Consider the following 12,198-nt stretch of genomic DNA (forward strand, 5'->3'; position numbering starts at 1 on the left):
GGTGCAGGGTTTCTTTTCTGGGATAATAAAAATGTTCTAAGAGTGAATGTGGTGATGGTCGCTCACCTCTGTGAATATACTGGGAACCACTGAATTTTACACTTTAAATGGGCGAATTGTAGGGCATGCGAATTATAGACCAATAAAGCCGTCAAAAACGAGAATGCTATATAAAGGGGAATCACACAATATGCAATGCCCCTCCCCCCTCGAGGCTGGTTCTATTGTTGTTAAACAAAAGTTTGGCCCCAAGGAAAATATCTGTTACCAGAAGTAGTAGGTATACATAATGTCTACAGTACAGAAAAGTTTATGTGTATGATATAATAGTTGGACATGACAAGAGGCAATTGGGCATAATCAAAAAGAAGAGAATTAGTCCTTGCTCTCCAAGGAGTCTGGGTAGCATTACCATTCACACCCAAGGGTAATTTAGGTGGATCTCTTTTCCAGTCTCCTCCAAGGATGGGATTCCCCACCTCTCTCTGAGCCAAAAATGGGATGGATGAAAACTGTTTCAGCTCAATTCAGATAAGAGAGATTTTTATTGAAAGAGAAATCCAGCAGCAATGATAGCAACACAGAAACACACAAAGCTTCACAATATCAGCGGCTTCTAGATTCCCAGATAAAAGCTGTAGCCAAGAGAGCCTTTCTATACATGACATAGAGACTGAACATTTTTCTTTCGTATGTCCCTCTTGGTTTCCATATTCTTCTTTCCGTCCATATGAGATCATTACAAAGCTTTCTACTGGGCAAGACATGTTTGTAGACCTTATATAATTCTCTGGTCGAAACAAAAGGCTTTGTTCATTTATGGAACGCTGTTCCTTGATCAGTGTTACCGTAATTTCTCACCACTGGCATTCAGTAGACATGAACTTGATTAGGTCTATGAAATGCCACTGTATGATACAATTTCAAAGTTAGAAATTTGAGAACCTAAATTTTTCAAAAAGAGTTCCTGGAAGAAAATCTTTTAATGATTCTGAAATAACAAGAACTCTCAATTTTCTGAAATACATGGTTTATCTGAGTATCTTTAATCCCTATTTGAGAAAGAGGGTTAGAGAAAGAGGGAGGGAGGGAGAGAGGAGGGGCGGGAGGAAGAGGGAGAGGAAAAGGGAGGTGGAAAGGGAGAGGGGGGGAGAGAGAGAGGGTGGGGAGAGAGATTGAGCTGTCAAAGGTTATTGGATTATTCTGGCTCTGGATTCTCTCCCATGGTGGACTGCACTTTCATTCTAGAACAAAGCTACATGAGTAATTAATCTTTAACCGGCTGAACAAACTCCCTTCCACAGAGCTGTTCATAGCTTCTCTGACACTAGAAAAATTAACTACAATAGACATGTTTTACAAGTATCGCACTTCGCAAACGTTAGAATAGAGTTCATTCTCTAAACCTGGGGTTGGCAAACCTCTTCTGTAAAGGCCTAGATGACAAGTATTTTTGGCTTTGTGGGCCAAATGGTCTCTGTTGCAACTAGTCAACTCTGCCGCTGTAGCATGAAAATAGCCATAGGCGCTATGTAATGGAATGAGTGTAACTGTGTTCCAAAAAAATTTTTATTTATGGACACTGAAACTTGAATTTCATACAATTTGCAACTGTCATGAAATATTTCTCTCTCGATTCTTTTTTCAAAAAAAAAAAAAAATTCCTTAGTTTATGAGCCGTGAAAAAAAAACAGATGAGGGGCCAGATTTGGCCTGTGGGACTGAGTTTGAGAGTCATACCCTAAACGGATGGAAGCGTGGAAACATCCAGTCTCCAAGGCAGAGATGGGTTTGAATATTGGATCTGCCATCCACTAGTTGTGTGACCTTGGACAAGTTATGTGACATGCTTAAAACCACGTCCTCATCTGTAAGATGAGTCTGGAGATAGTTTTTCCATAGAATTGTGAAAAAATTAAATGAAGTACCATATACATGTTTAGCATATGCCCGGTCACAGTGAATGTAATTAACTACTATCATTTAGGAAAGCCACAAAGCCTTCACTTTCCCCAAACTGCTGCCCCACACTAGGATTTATGGCAGGATTTTATGAAGACAGCCTGTATCAGGCCCATTCTTAAGAGTCATCCCCAAGTCCTTATTCTCTCACCTTTCCCATTCAGTTCTTCAGCAAATCACAGCTACTCCACACTCAAAATTTATCTAGAATTTGACCACTTCCCTACAACTAGCACCCTGATCCATGCCACCGTCAACTTACTCCTCATCTTCCTGTTCCCACACTTGCCCTCTTATTTTCCACAGAGGTGCTCTTAAAATAGAACCCAAACTCACTTTATTCCTCTGCTCAAATGTCTCTGATTGTTCACTCCTAGGAAAATTGTAGGCCCTTACCAGACAAGCCCTCACATCTCCTACACGTTTCCCCCTTGCTTCCTCAGCACCAACCATAATGGCCTCACTATTCTTCAAGCACGTCAACGTTACTCCCACGTCTCACTTAATAGTTGTTGGTATTTCTTTCTGGAATGTTCCTTCCCCAGATAACCAAGTGTTTTCAATGTTGCTACTTCTTTTAGGTCTGTGCTCAGCTATAACCTTGTTAGAAAAGCATTCTGTCACTCCTTAACTCTATTTTCCTACTGGGTGACTGTGCTACCGTCTCCTGCCATATTTCATATTTATTTGTAGACTGAATGCCTCCTCCTGCTAGAATGTAAACTTATGAAAGCAGGCTTTGTGTGTCTTGTTCACAGTTGTATCCTCAGTGTGCAGAACATTGCCTGGCACAGAGTAGTTTCAGATTTGTTGAGTGAATAAATCAATGAACTTGGGCTACTCTAAAAGATTTTGAAAAACGAGAGCTTTTAAGTAATGTCCTTATATTGATTAGAATATATGTTTGATGGCTACTGGAGGGGAGGGGAGCGGGAGGATGGGTTAAATAGGTGATGAGGATTAAGGCGGGCACTTTGTGATGAGCACCAGCTGTTGTATGTAAGTGATGAATCACTACATTCTACGCCTAAAAATAATATTGCACTGTATGTTGACTGCAATTTAGGTGAAAGCTTGTAGAAAAAATTAAAACATAAAAGGGAATTATGTTTGACTACATATAAATAACAGCAGCTTCACGACAAATTAATTTCTTTATTATCTGAAATTCTGGAGGTAGGTGTTTCAGGGCAATGCTCTACGAGGCTGTCCAGGTAACCGGGCTTCCCCTACTTTGTTGCTCATGTTCCCAAAAGAGTATTGTCTGTGTCTGAATGGTCCGAGGTAGCATTCCATCAAATGCATGTTCTAAGCAAAAGGAGGGAGGAAGGGGTAAGGAGACCACACAGAGACTTCACTCAAGGACACTTTCTATAAATCAGACAAAACATTTCCACTCACTTCCCATTTAAAACTCAATCACATGACTATGCCCAGGGGCAGGAAGAGGTGGAATATATAGTCTTTATTCTGGGTGGCCATTTCCCCAACTAAAACTCCGCAGCTCTATCTCGATAAGGGGAAGAGGGCAAATAAATATTGGGGAGGAATTAGTCTTTGTCACAGTTCTCTATATTTTTCTTACCCTCCTTCCAAAAGGTGTAGCCAAACTGAAGAGGCTTTGCCTGCAGCCCTGCTTCTTGGCCCACGTGTTGGAGAGATTGCCTGGGCTGTTGATATTCTTTTGCTAGAAAAGATGCTAGGACACCGTCTTTTAGTTGGATCAAATTTATCAATTGAATTGATACACTAAAAAAATTAACTTATTGGGGCGCCTGGGTGGCGCAGTCGGTTAAGCGTCCGACTTCAGCCAGGTCACGATCTCGCGGTCCGTGAGTTCGAGCCCCGCGGCGGTCTCTGGGCAGATGGCTCAGAGCCTGGAGCCTGTTTCTGAATCTGTGTCTCCCTCTCTCTCTGCCCCTCCCCCGTTCATGCTCTGTCTCTCTCTGTCCCAAAAATAAATAAACGTTGAAAAAAAAAAGTTTAAAAAAAATTAACTTATTATCTGCAAATATATAATCGGGCCAATTATTACAAATTACTTGGGCAAGAAAGTCTTACCCAGATAGAATGGAAGGAAGGAAAGCCTGTCTTTTCTGGCTATGGTATCTCAAGAGAAGGAAGGCAGTGGAGACAGATCAAAGATCCTAGGGCATTTATCTCATAGTTTTCCAGGAAAGCATCCTAGTTGGAGGTAGGGTTATGTGGTTAAAATATCTAGACTGTTATAGGTAGGGTGACCATAAGTCCCAATTTGTCTAGGATTGTCCTGATTTATGTTTGTTACCCCAGTATAATTATTACTAGCTCTCCTACTGACTTCCAAAAGTATAGTGGACTTGATAATAAATTATACGGTCACCCTAGTTTGGAAGCTTGAGAAAAACTGAAGCCAGTGGCTGCTTTGTTTGGCATAGCAGGGGGAGGAAGCAAGACCCCAGTAAGCCTAAGAGTGAAGACCCAAAGACAGTGAGGGAGGTGGTTGTATGTATGAGCCTAAGTCAGTGTCTCTGGCTCTCCAAGGCCTGCCTGAAGCCTGCAAGGGAGCCAGAAGCACTCACATGCCCAGGTGAGGAAATCCTGGAGTCAAAATTAACTGGAGAGACACATCTATGAAAACTATAGAAAATTCTAGGGGCACCTGCGTGGCTCAGTCAGTTAAGCGTCCGACTTCAGCTCAGATCATGATCTCAAAGTTCATGGGTTCACATATCACATTTAATGGGCTACTTAACTGGGGAATCTATATAGAATATGTGCATTAAAGTTATTAAAAAGGTAAAGATGTCTATTCTTATACCTCTTGTTCAAGGATACATGGAACTTTCTAGCCAATGCAATAAAACAGAAGAAAAAAATGAAGTATAATATAAAGGATTATATTCACTGTAACAGATTCTCTTTACCCAAATGGCAACAGTATTTCTGGTTCCACACGCTCTTCTAGAACCTTGCCACCTTTCTCCCATCAAGAGAAGTCTATGCCGGCAACATTTGTGGTTTTCCCAGCTAACGGGCTGTTAATAGCACTGCTGTGTGACTTCTGAATCTAGGTCATAGAAAGCAATAGAGTTTCTCTCCGGGCATACCCTAGAGCCCTGAGTTCCCATGTAAGAAATCCAGTTCTCTGAAATTGCCACATTGGAATGATCACATGGAGAGAACACACATAGAGGCTTCTGGGAAGCCTTAGGTATTCCAGACCTCTGCCTTTGGAGTCTTTCCAGCACAGGTACCAGACCTGTAAGTGAGCAAGCCACAACATTAGGAAACTATATTAAGACTTTTGATATATTTGACTATTAAATATTGGCATGGGGGATGCCCAGTTTTTGCTTAGGATGTAGAAATCTAGAAAGAGAATTGTTGCCACACTCTGAGTAGTCAAAAAGAAAAAAAAGAGAGAGAAAGAGCCAGATAATTTGCAAAAATCCTAACGTTATTTGAATCTATCATTGATTAGTGGCCTCCAAAAAGACATTATCTATGTCCTGACTCCCCAAACCTGTGGGCGTCACCTTATTTGGAAAAGTGTTAGGGCAGATGTAATGAAAGATCTCAAGATGAGACCATCCTGGATTATCTGGGCAGGCCCTACGTCTAACAAGTGACCCTGTAAGAAAAGGAAATTCTAACAGAAAGACGAGGGGGGAAAACAAACCAGAAGAGAAAACCATGTGAAGACGGAGGCAGAGACTGGAGTTATGAAGCTTCGAGGCAAGGAATGCCAAGGGTCTGTGGCAACCACCAAAGACTGGAATGCAGGTATGTGATGCATTCTTATTCAGAGCCTCCAGAGGGAAACGACTGTGCCAACACCTTGATTTCAGACTTCTGGCCTCCAGAAAACGGCAAGAGAATAAATTTCTGTTGTTTTAAGTCACCAGCTTGGCGGTGGTTGGCTATCACGGCCACAGGAGACTCACACCCCATCAGAGAGCTAAGACTGCAGGCAGCCAATTCACAGGTGCCTTCCTGTACTTTGGGCTCCTTAAATCTGGGACAGCTCCTGAACCCTTCTTTATTTTCCTACCATTGGCATTTTTTTATTAAGTTTAAAATCTTAATTCCAGGATAGTTAACATACAGTGTTATGTGAGTTTCAGGTGTGCGATACAGTGATTCAACAATTCTATACGTTACTCAGTGCTCATCACGGTTAAGTGTTCTCTTAATCCCTTTCACCTATCTCACCCATCCCCCCACCCCCACCCCAGGAACGTTTGTTAAGACTCTGTTTCTTAGTTAAGACTCTGTGTCTTAGTATGTCTCTCACTTCCCCCCCCCCTTTGTTCATTTGTTTTGTTTCTTGAATTCCACATGAGTGAAGTCACGTGGTATTCGTGTTCCTCTGACTTATTTCACTTAGCATTATTCTCTTTAGCTCCATCCACATTGTTGCAAATGGCAAGATTTCATTCTTTTTTTATGGCTGAATAATGTTCCATTGTATATACATACCTTCTCTTTATATACTCATCTATGGATGGACACTACGGTTGGCATTTTTTTTTAATTTATTTCTTTTTTTAAATTTACATCCAAGTTAGTTAGCATACAGTGCAATAATGATTTCAGGAGTAGAATCCAGTGTTTCATCACCTGCATATTACACCCAATGCTCATCCCAACGAGATGATCCCCTCCTTAACACGCTTGCCCATCCAAAACCCCTCCAGCAACCCTCTGTTTGTTCTCTATATTTAAGAGTCTCTGATGTTTTATGACCCTCCCTGTTTTTATATTATTTTTGCTTCCCTTCCCTTATGTTCATCTGTTTTCTATCTTAAATTCCACATGAGGGAAGTCATACAATATCTGTCTTTCTCTAATTTCGCTTAGCATAATACACTGTAGTTCTATCCACATTGTTGCAAATGGCAAGATTTCATTCTTTTTTTTTTAAATTTCTTTTTAATGTTTATTTATTTTTGAGAGAGAGAGACAGTGGAAGCAGAGGAGGGGCAGAGAGAGAGGGAGACACAGAATCTGAAGCAGGCTCCAGGTTCCGAGCTGTCAGCACAGAGCCTGATGTGGGGCTCGAACCCACAAACCATGAGATCATGACCTGAGCCGAAGTCGGACGCTCAACTGACTGAGCCACCCAGGCGCCCCAAGATTTCATTCTTTTTTGATCGCCGAGTAATATTCCATTGTATATACTTATATACCACATCTTCTTTATCCATTCATCCATCGATGGACATTTGATCTCTTTCCATACTTTGGCTTTTGTTGATAGCATTGCTATAAACACTGGGGTGCATATGTCCCTTCAAAACAGCACTCCTATATCCTTTGGATAAATACCCAGTATTTGCTGGGTTGTATGGTAGTTCTATTTTTACTTTCTAAAAAAAATTTTTTTTAACATTTATTTATTTTTGAGACAGAGAGAGACAGAGCATGAATGGGGGAGGGGCAGAGAGAGAGGGAGACACAGAATCGGAAGCAGGCTCCAGGCTCTGAGCTGTCAGCACAGAGCCCGACGCGGGGCTCGAACTCACGGACCGCGAGATCGTGACCTAAGCTGAAGTCGGACGCTTAACCGACTGAGCCACCCAGGTGTCCCTATTTTTACTTTTTTGAGGAACCTCCATACTGTTTTCCAGTGTGGCTGCACCAGAATATTTTGCATTCCCACCAGCAGTGGAAAACAGATCCTCTTTCTCCACATCCTTGCCAACATCTGTTGTTGCCTGAGTTGTTAATGTTAGCCATTCTGACAGGTGTGAGGTGGTATCTCATTGTGGTTTTGATTTGTATTTCCCTGATGATGACTATTGTTGAGCATTTTTTCATGTGTCAGTTGGCCATCTGGATGTCTTCTTTGGAGAAGTGTCTATTCATGTCTTTTGCCCATTTCTGCACTGGATTATTTGTGTTTTGGATGTTGAGTTTGATAAGTTCTTCACAAATTTTGGATACTAATTCTTTATCTGATATGTCATTTGCAAAAATCTTCTCCCATTCCATTGGTTGCCTTTCAGTTTTGCTGATTGTTTCCTTTGCCATGCAGAAGCTTTTTATCTTGATGAGGTCTCAATAGTTCATTTTTGCTTTTGTTTCCCTTGCCTCCGGAGACATGTCAAGCAAGAAGTTGCTGCAGCTGAGGTCAAAGAGGTTTTTGCCTGCTTTTGCCTCTAGGATTTTGATGGTTTCCTGTCTTATGTTTAGGTCTTTCATCCATTTTATTTTTGTGCATGGTGTAAGAAAGGGGTCCAAATTTATTCTTCTGCATGTCGCTGTCCAGTTTTCCCAACACCATTTCCAACACTGTTTTTATTCCATTGGATATTCTTTCCTGCTTTGCCAGAGATTAGTTGGCTATACGTTTGTGGGTTCATTTCTGGGTTCTCTATTCTGTTCCATTGATTTATGTGTCGGTTTTTGTGCCAGTACCATACCGTCTTGATGATTTTGTAATACAGCTTGAAATCCGGGATTGTGATGCCTCAGCTTTGGTTTTCTTTTTCCGGATTGCTTTAGCTATTCAGGGTCTTTTCTGGTTCTGTATAAATTTTAGGTTGTTTGTTCTAGCTCTGTGAAGAATAATGGTGTTATTTTGATAGGGATTGCATTGAATATGTAGATTGCTTTGGGTAGTATCGACATTTTAACAATATTTGTTCTTCTAATCCATGAGAATGGAATGTTTTTCCATTTGTGTGTGTGTGTGTGTGTGTGTGTGTCTTCTTCAATTTCTTTCATAAGCTTTCCATACTTTTCCGTGTGTAGATTTTTCACCTCTTTGTACCATTGGCATTTCTAAAGAACGTGAGCCAGTTATTTGTAACATGTTTCTCACTTCAGCTCTGATTGTTTTCTCATGATTAGATTCAAGACTATGCATTTGGGGCAGGAATTTCACATGAATGATGAAATGACCTATTGGTGTATTACATCAGTTTCCCATTTTTGGCCATGTTAAGTTGAATCAAGTTCAGTTAAGGTGGTGACCACCAGATTTCCTCATTGTAGCTGCCATTTTCTCTTTGTAATCAATAACCTCTGGGGACATACTTTGAAACTTTGTAAAAATCTACCAATAACTTTAACATCCACTGATGGGGTCTTTTGACTAAATAATTACTTTGATGCAAAATGGTGCATTTTTCCCTCTACATTTACTAATTGACATCTATTATACAGAGATTTCCCTCATCACCCTCCCACATTCTCCCCCTCCACTTGCCCCCTCTACCCTCATCCCTTGATTTTCTTAGTGTGGATTCAAAAAAAGTGATAAATCCCAACAGGGTTTAGCCTGAGTTCATTTCTCTTGAACTCTGGAATAAGTTCAGCAGTCACTGAAAGTCGCATGCCTTTGACCGTCAGAGTTTCTGCCTGGATGGCCTGAGGACTTGTAGCTACATGTATCAAAGCTATGCTTCTCTTCCGGGGGGGGGGGGGGGGGGTGTTAGTGGGTGAGGAGTAACACACCCTTACATTAAATATCAGGAAATACACTAACATGACTAACAGGTTAGTAAGACGGCTATGTATATTTGGAAATTGTTTTTAATAGATAATTGGCATGTTAAACAATTACACTGCTCCCTGCAAGGCTGTTTCCCTCTAATAAATGAGGGTTTTATTCTCTTTTCATTTTTTTCTTCTAGATGATTTTGAAAGGTATTCTGCCCCACTAAATTGGTTGTTGCTATAGACTACTCAGTAGACATTAGTTTGCAACACATATCTAAAATATAAGTTTAAGGGGCACCTGGGTAGCTCAGGGGGTTAAGCGTTGGACTTTGGCTCAGGTCATGATCTCATGGTTCGTGAGTTCAAGCCCCGCCTCGGGCTCTCTACTATCGGCACGGATCCTGCTTTGGATCCTCTGTCCCTCTCTCTTCCCCTCTCTCTCTGCCCCTCCTCCACTTGTTCTGTCTCTCAAAAAAAAAGTAAAGAAACTTTAAAAAATAAATGTTAAAATATAAGTTTAAGAATGTCTGAATATATTTTGATTTAAGCATCTAGTGAATGCTGTGACTCTGGCAACCCTCACCTGCCCCCCCCCTCCCCCTCCCCCCACCCCCAGCTCTGAGCTAAACCCTTTCTGGGAATTGCCCTCAGCCAAAAAGAGCCACTCTACCTTCCTTCCTGGAATAGCTCACAGTACAGGACTGGACAGGTTGGGGCCCTACTGGCCAACACCCTTGCCTCAAGGCAGGCCCACACTTAAGGGTCTTCTCAGCTCAGAGCTCCCAATAGGACTGCACCTCATTTCAGCTTCTTCTTCTACTCAATCCTATTTCGTCCACGCAGGTGTTGAGGCCCACATCAGTCCCCAGCAAACGACCACATGCAAATCTCTGTCAAACAGAGTCTGTTTCCCAGAGAAACTGACCTCAGTCAGCTTTTGAAGACCCAGATTTAAAGAACAGTCCTATTAATATGTTAGTATGTTTTTTTTGTGTCAGTCAGAGGACTATTTTATTTACCTGATCTCAGGAAGAGATAATTTTGGGTTGATCTTTCTGTTTGTTTCACATCACAATAGCAGAGTATTTTTGGAAAATGGGAAAGTAAATAAAACTCAGAACTCACAGTTTTAAAACTTGTTGCCAGTGTAGTCTTATATTTAGAAAATAAAAGATGTTATTTATGTATTATTTTTTCTGTCTCTTTCACTAACTTTTAAAAGAAAGCAATAGACATTAAAATAATGACTTGTGAAAAAAAGAGAACTAAAAATAAAAGTGGAAGAATTGGTAGCAGTATCTGAACTTTACCCCTGTTCAGGTTCAATTACGGAAAACATTTTACATATATAATTTTCTAAGACTCTAAGATTCTACCGTGATTTACATAATGTTATCATGTAATGAATATTTTTTATTTATTTTTGAGAGACAGAGAGAGAGAGAGAGAGAGAGAGAGTGAAAGACAGAGAGCGAGCAGAGGAGGGGCAGAGAGAGAGGGAGACACAGAATCTGAAGCAGGCTCCAGGCTCTGAGCTGTCGGCATAGAGCCCGACGTGGGGCTCAAACCCATGAGCCGTGAGATCATGACCTGAACTGAAGTTGGACACTTAACCGACTGAGCCACCCAGGTGCCCCTACCTTGCTTTACAATTGAACTACAAGTTGGGAAAGTAATTAATGAAATACTGAAATATTGAGTACTTAAGGGCCTCTCTCTTTACACAAATACATTTAATTTCACCCCTATATCATGAGGTAAGCATTATCGTCCTGATTTTATGAACAAGAACACTACATTTCAGAAAAATTAGGTAGGTCTTCTAGATCCACAAAACAGTAGGTGGTGGAGTCTGAATTTAATTCAGATCTGCCTCATTTTAGGATTCTTGTCATGACCTAACTCCATGGTGTGTGTTTCTAAACCAAAGAATGAGCTGGACTGGACCACAGAGCCTTGCTCTAGATTGACAGTGGGAAAGGATCATGATTTTTTTCCTAGTTCAAAGTAGCTTTTTTGGGTTTGACCCGATAACAATCAAAGTATAGGAGATGTTCTTTTTTAATTTTTTTAAAATGTTTCCTTATTTTTGAGAGAGAGAGAATGAGTGGGGGTGGGGCAGAGAGACAGAGGGGGAGACCCAGAATCTGAAGCAGGCTTCAGGCTCTGAGCTGTCAGCACCGAGCCTGACGCGGGGCTCGAACTTGGGAATGGCGAGATGGTACCCTAGTTGGAAGTCAGATGCTTAACCGGCTGAGCCGCCGTGGCACCCCAGGAGATATTCTTGAGATAAGCATTCCAATGGGTGAACACAGCAGCCGGTGGCTCCTTTGTTTGTTACAGAGGCATGCTAGAGGTCTGGGGGGGCTAAGCAAGCTATGAGTGAGGTATCTGCCAGGTCAGAGGGGCACAGGCCTGTGTGCTTCCTGCTTTTACACCAGCAGCCACGTCAGCATTTGATAAGCACGAACAACACGCACAACTATTTATGGCAATAATTCTGAAACCATGCCGAGGTTCTGAGCCTTGAAGTTCCCTGCCAACACTGGGCATTAACACCCTCACCCCACTCGGGGTCTTGGGGCATAGAAGTTTCCATGTCTGCTTGGACTAGCTTGTTCATGGCCTCCCTCACGAAGGCAAAAGTCCTAACCACTTGGTGAAAGTGTCACGTCAGTAACAAGAATTCATATAACAAATGTAGTATTTGTATTTATAAGTGATTTCAATTACATAGAACAATAAATTCCATTACTTGATGAGAATTTACCCATTAAAAAAAATCAAATACATCAATCAGTCACAGTG

The sequence above is a fragment of the Felis catus genome, chromosome B4, assembly GCF_018350175.1.
Source record: "Felis catus isolate Fca126 chromosome B4, F.catus_Fca126_mat1.0, whole genome shotgun sequence".
Lineage (NCBI taxonomy): Eukaryota > Metazoa > Chordata > Mammalia > Carnivora > Felidae > Felis > Felis catus.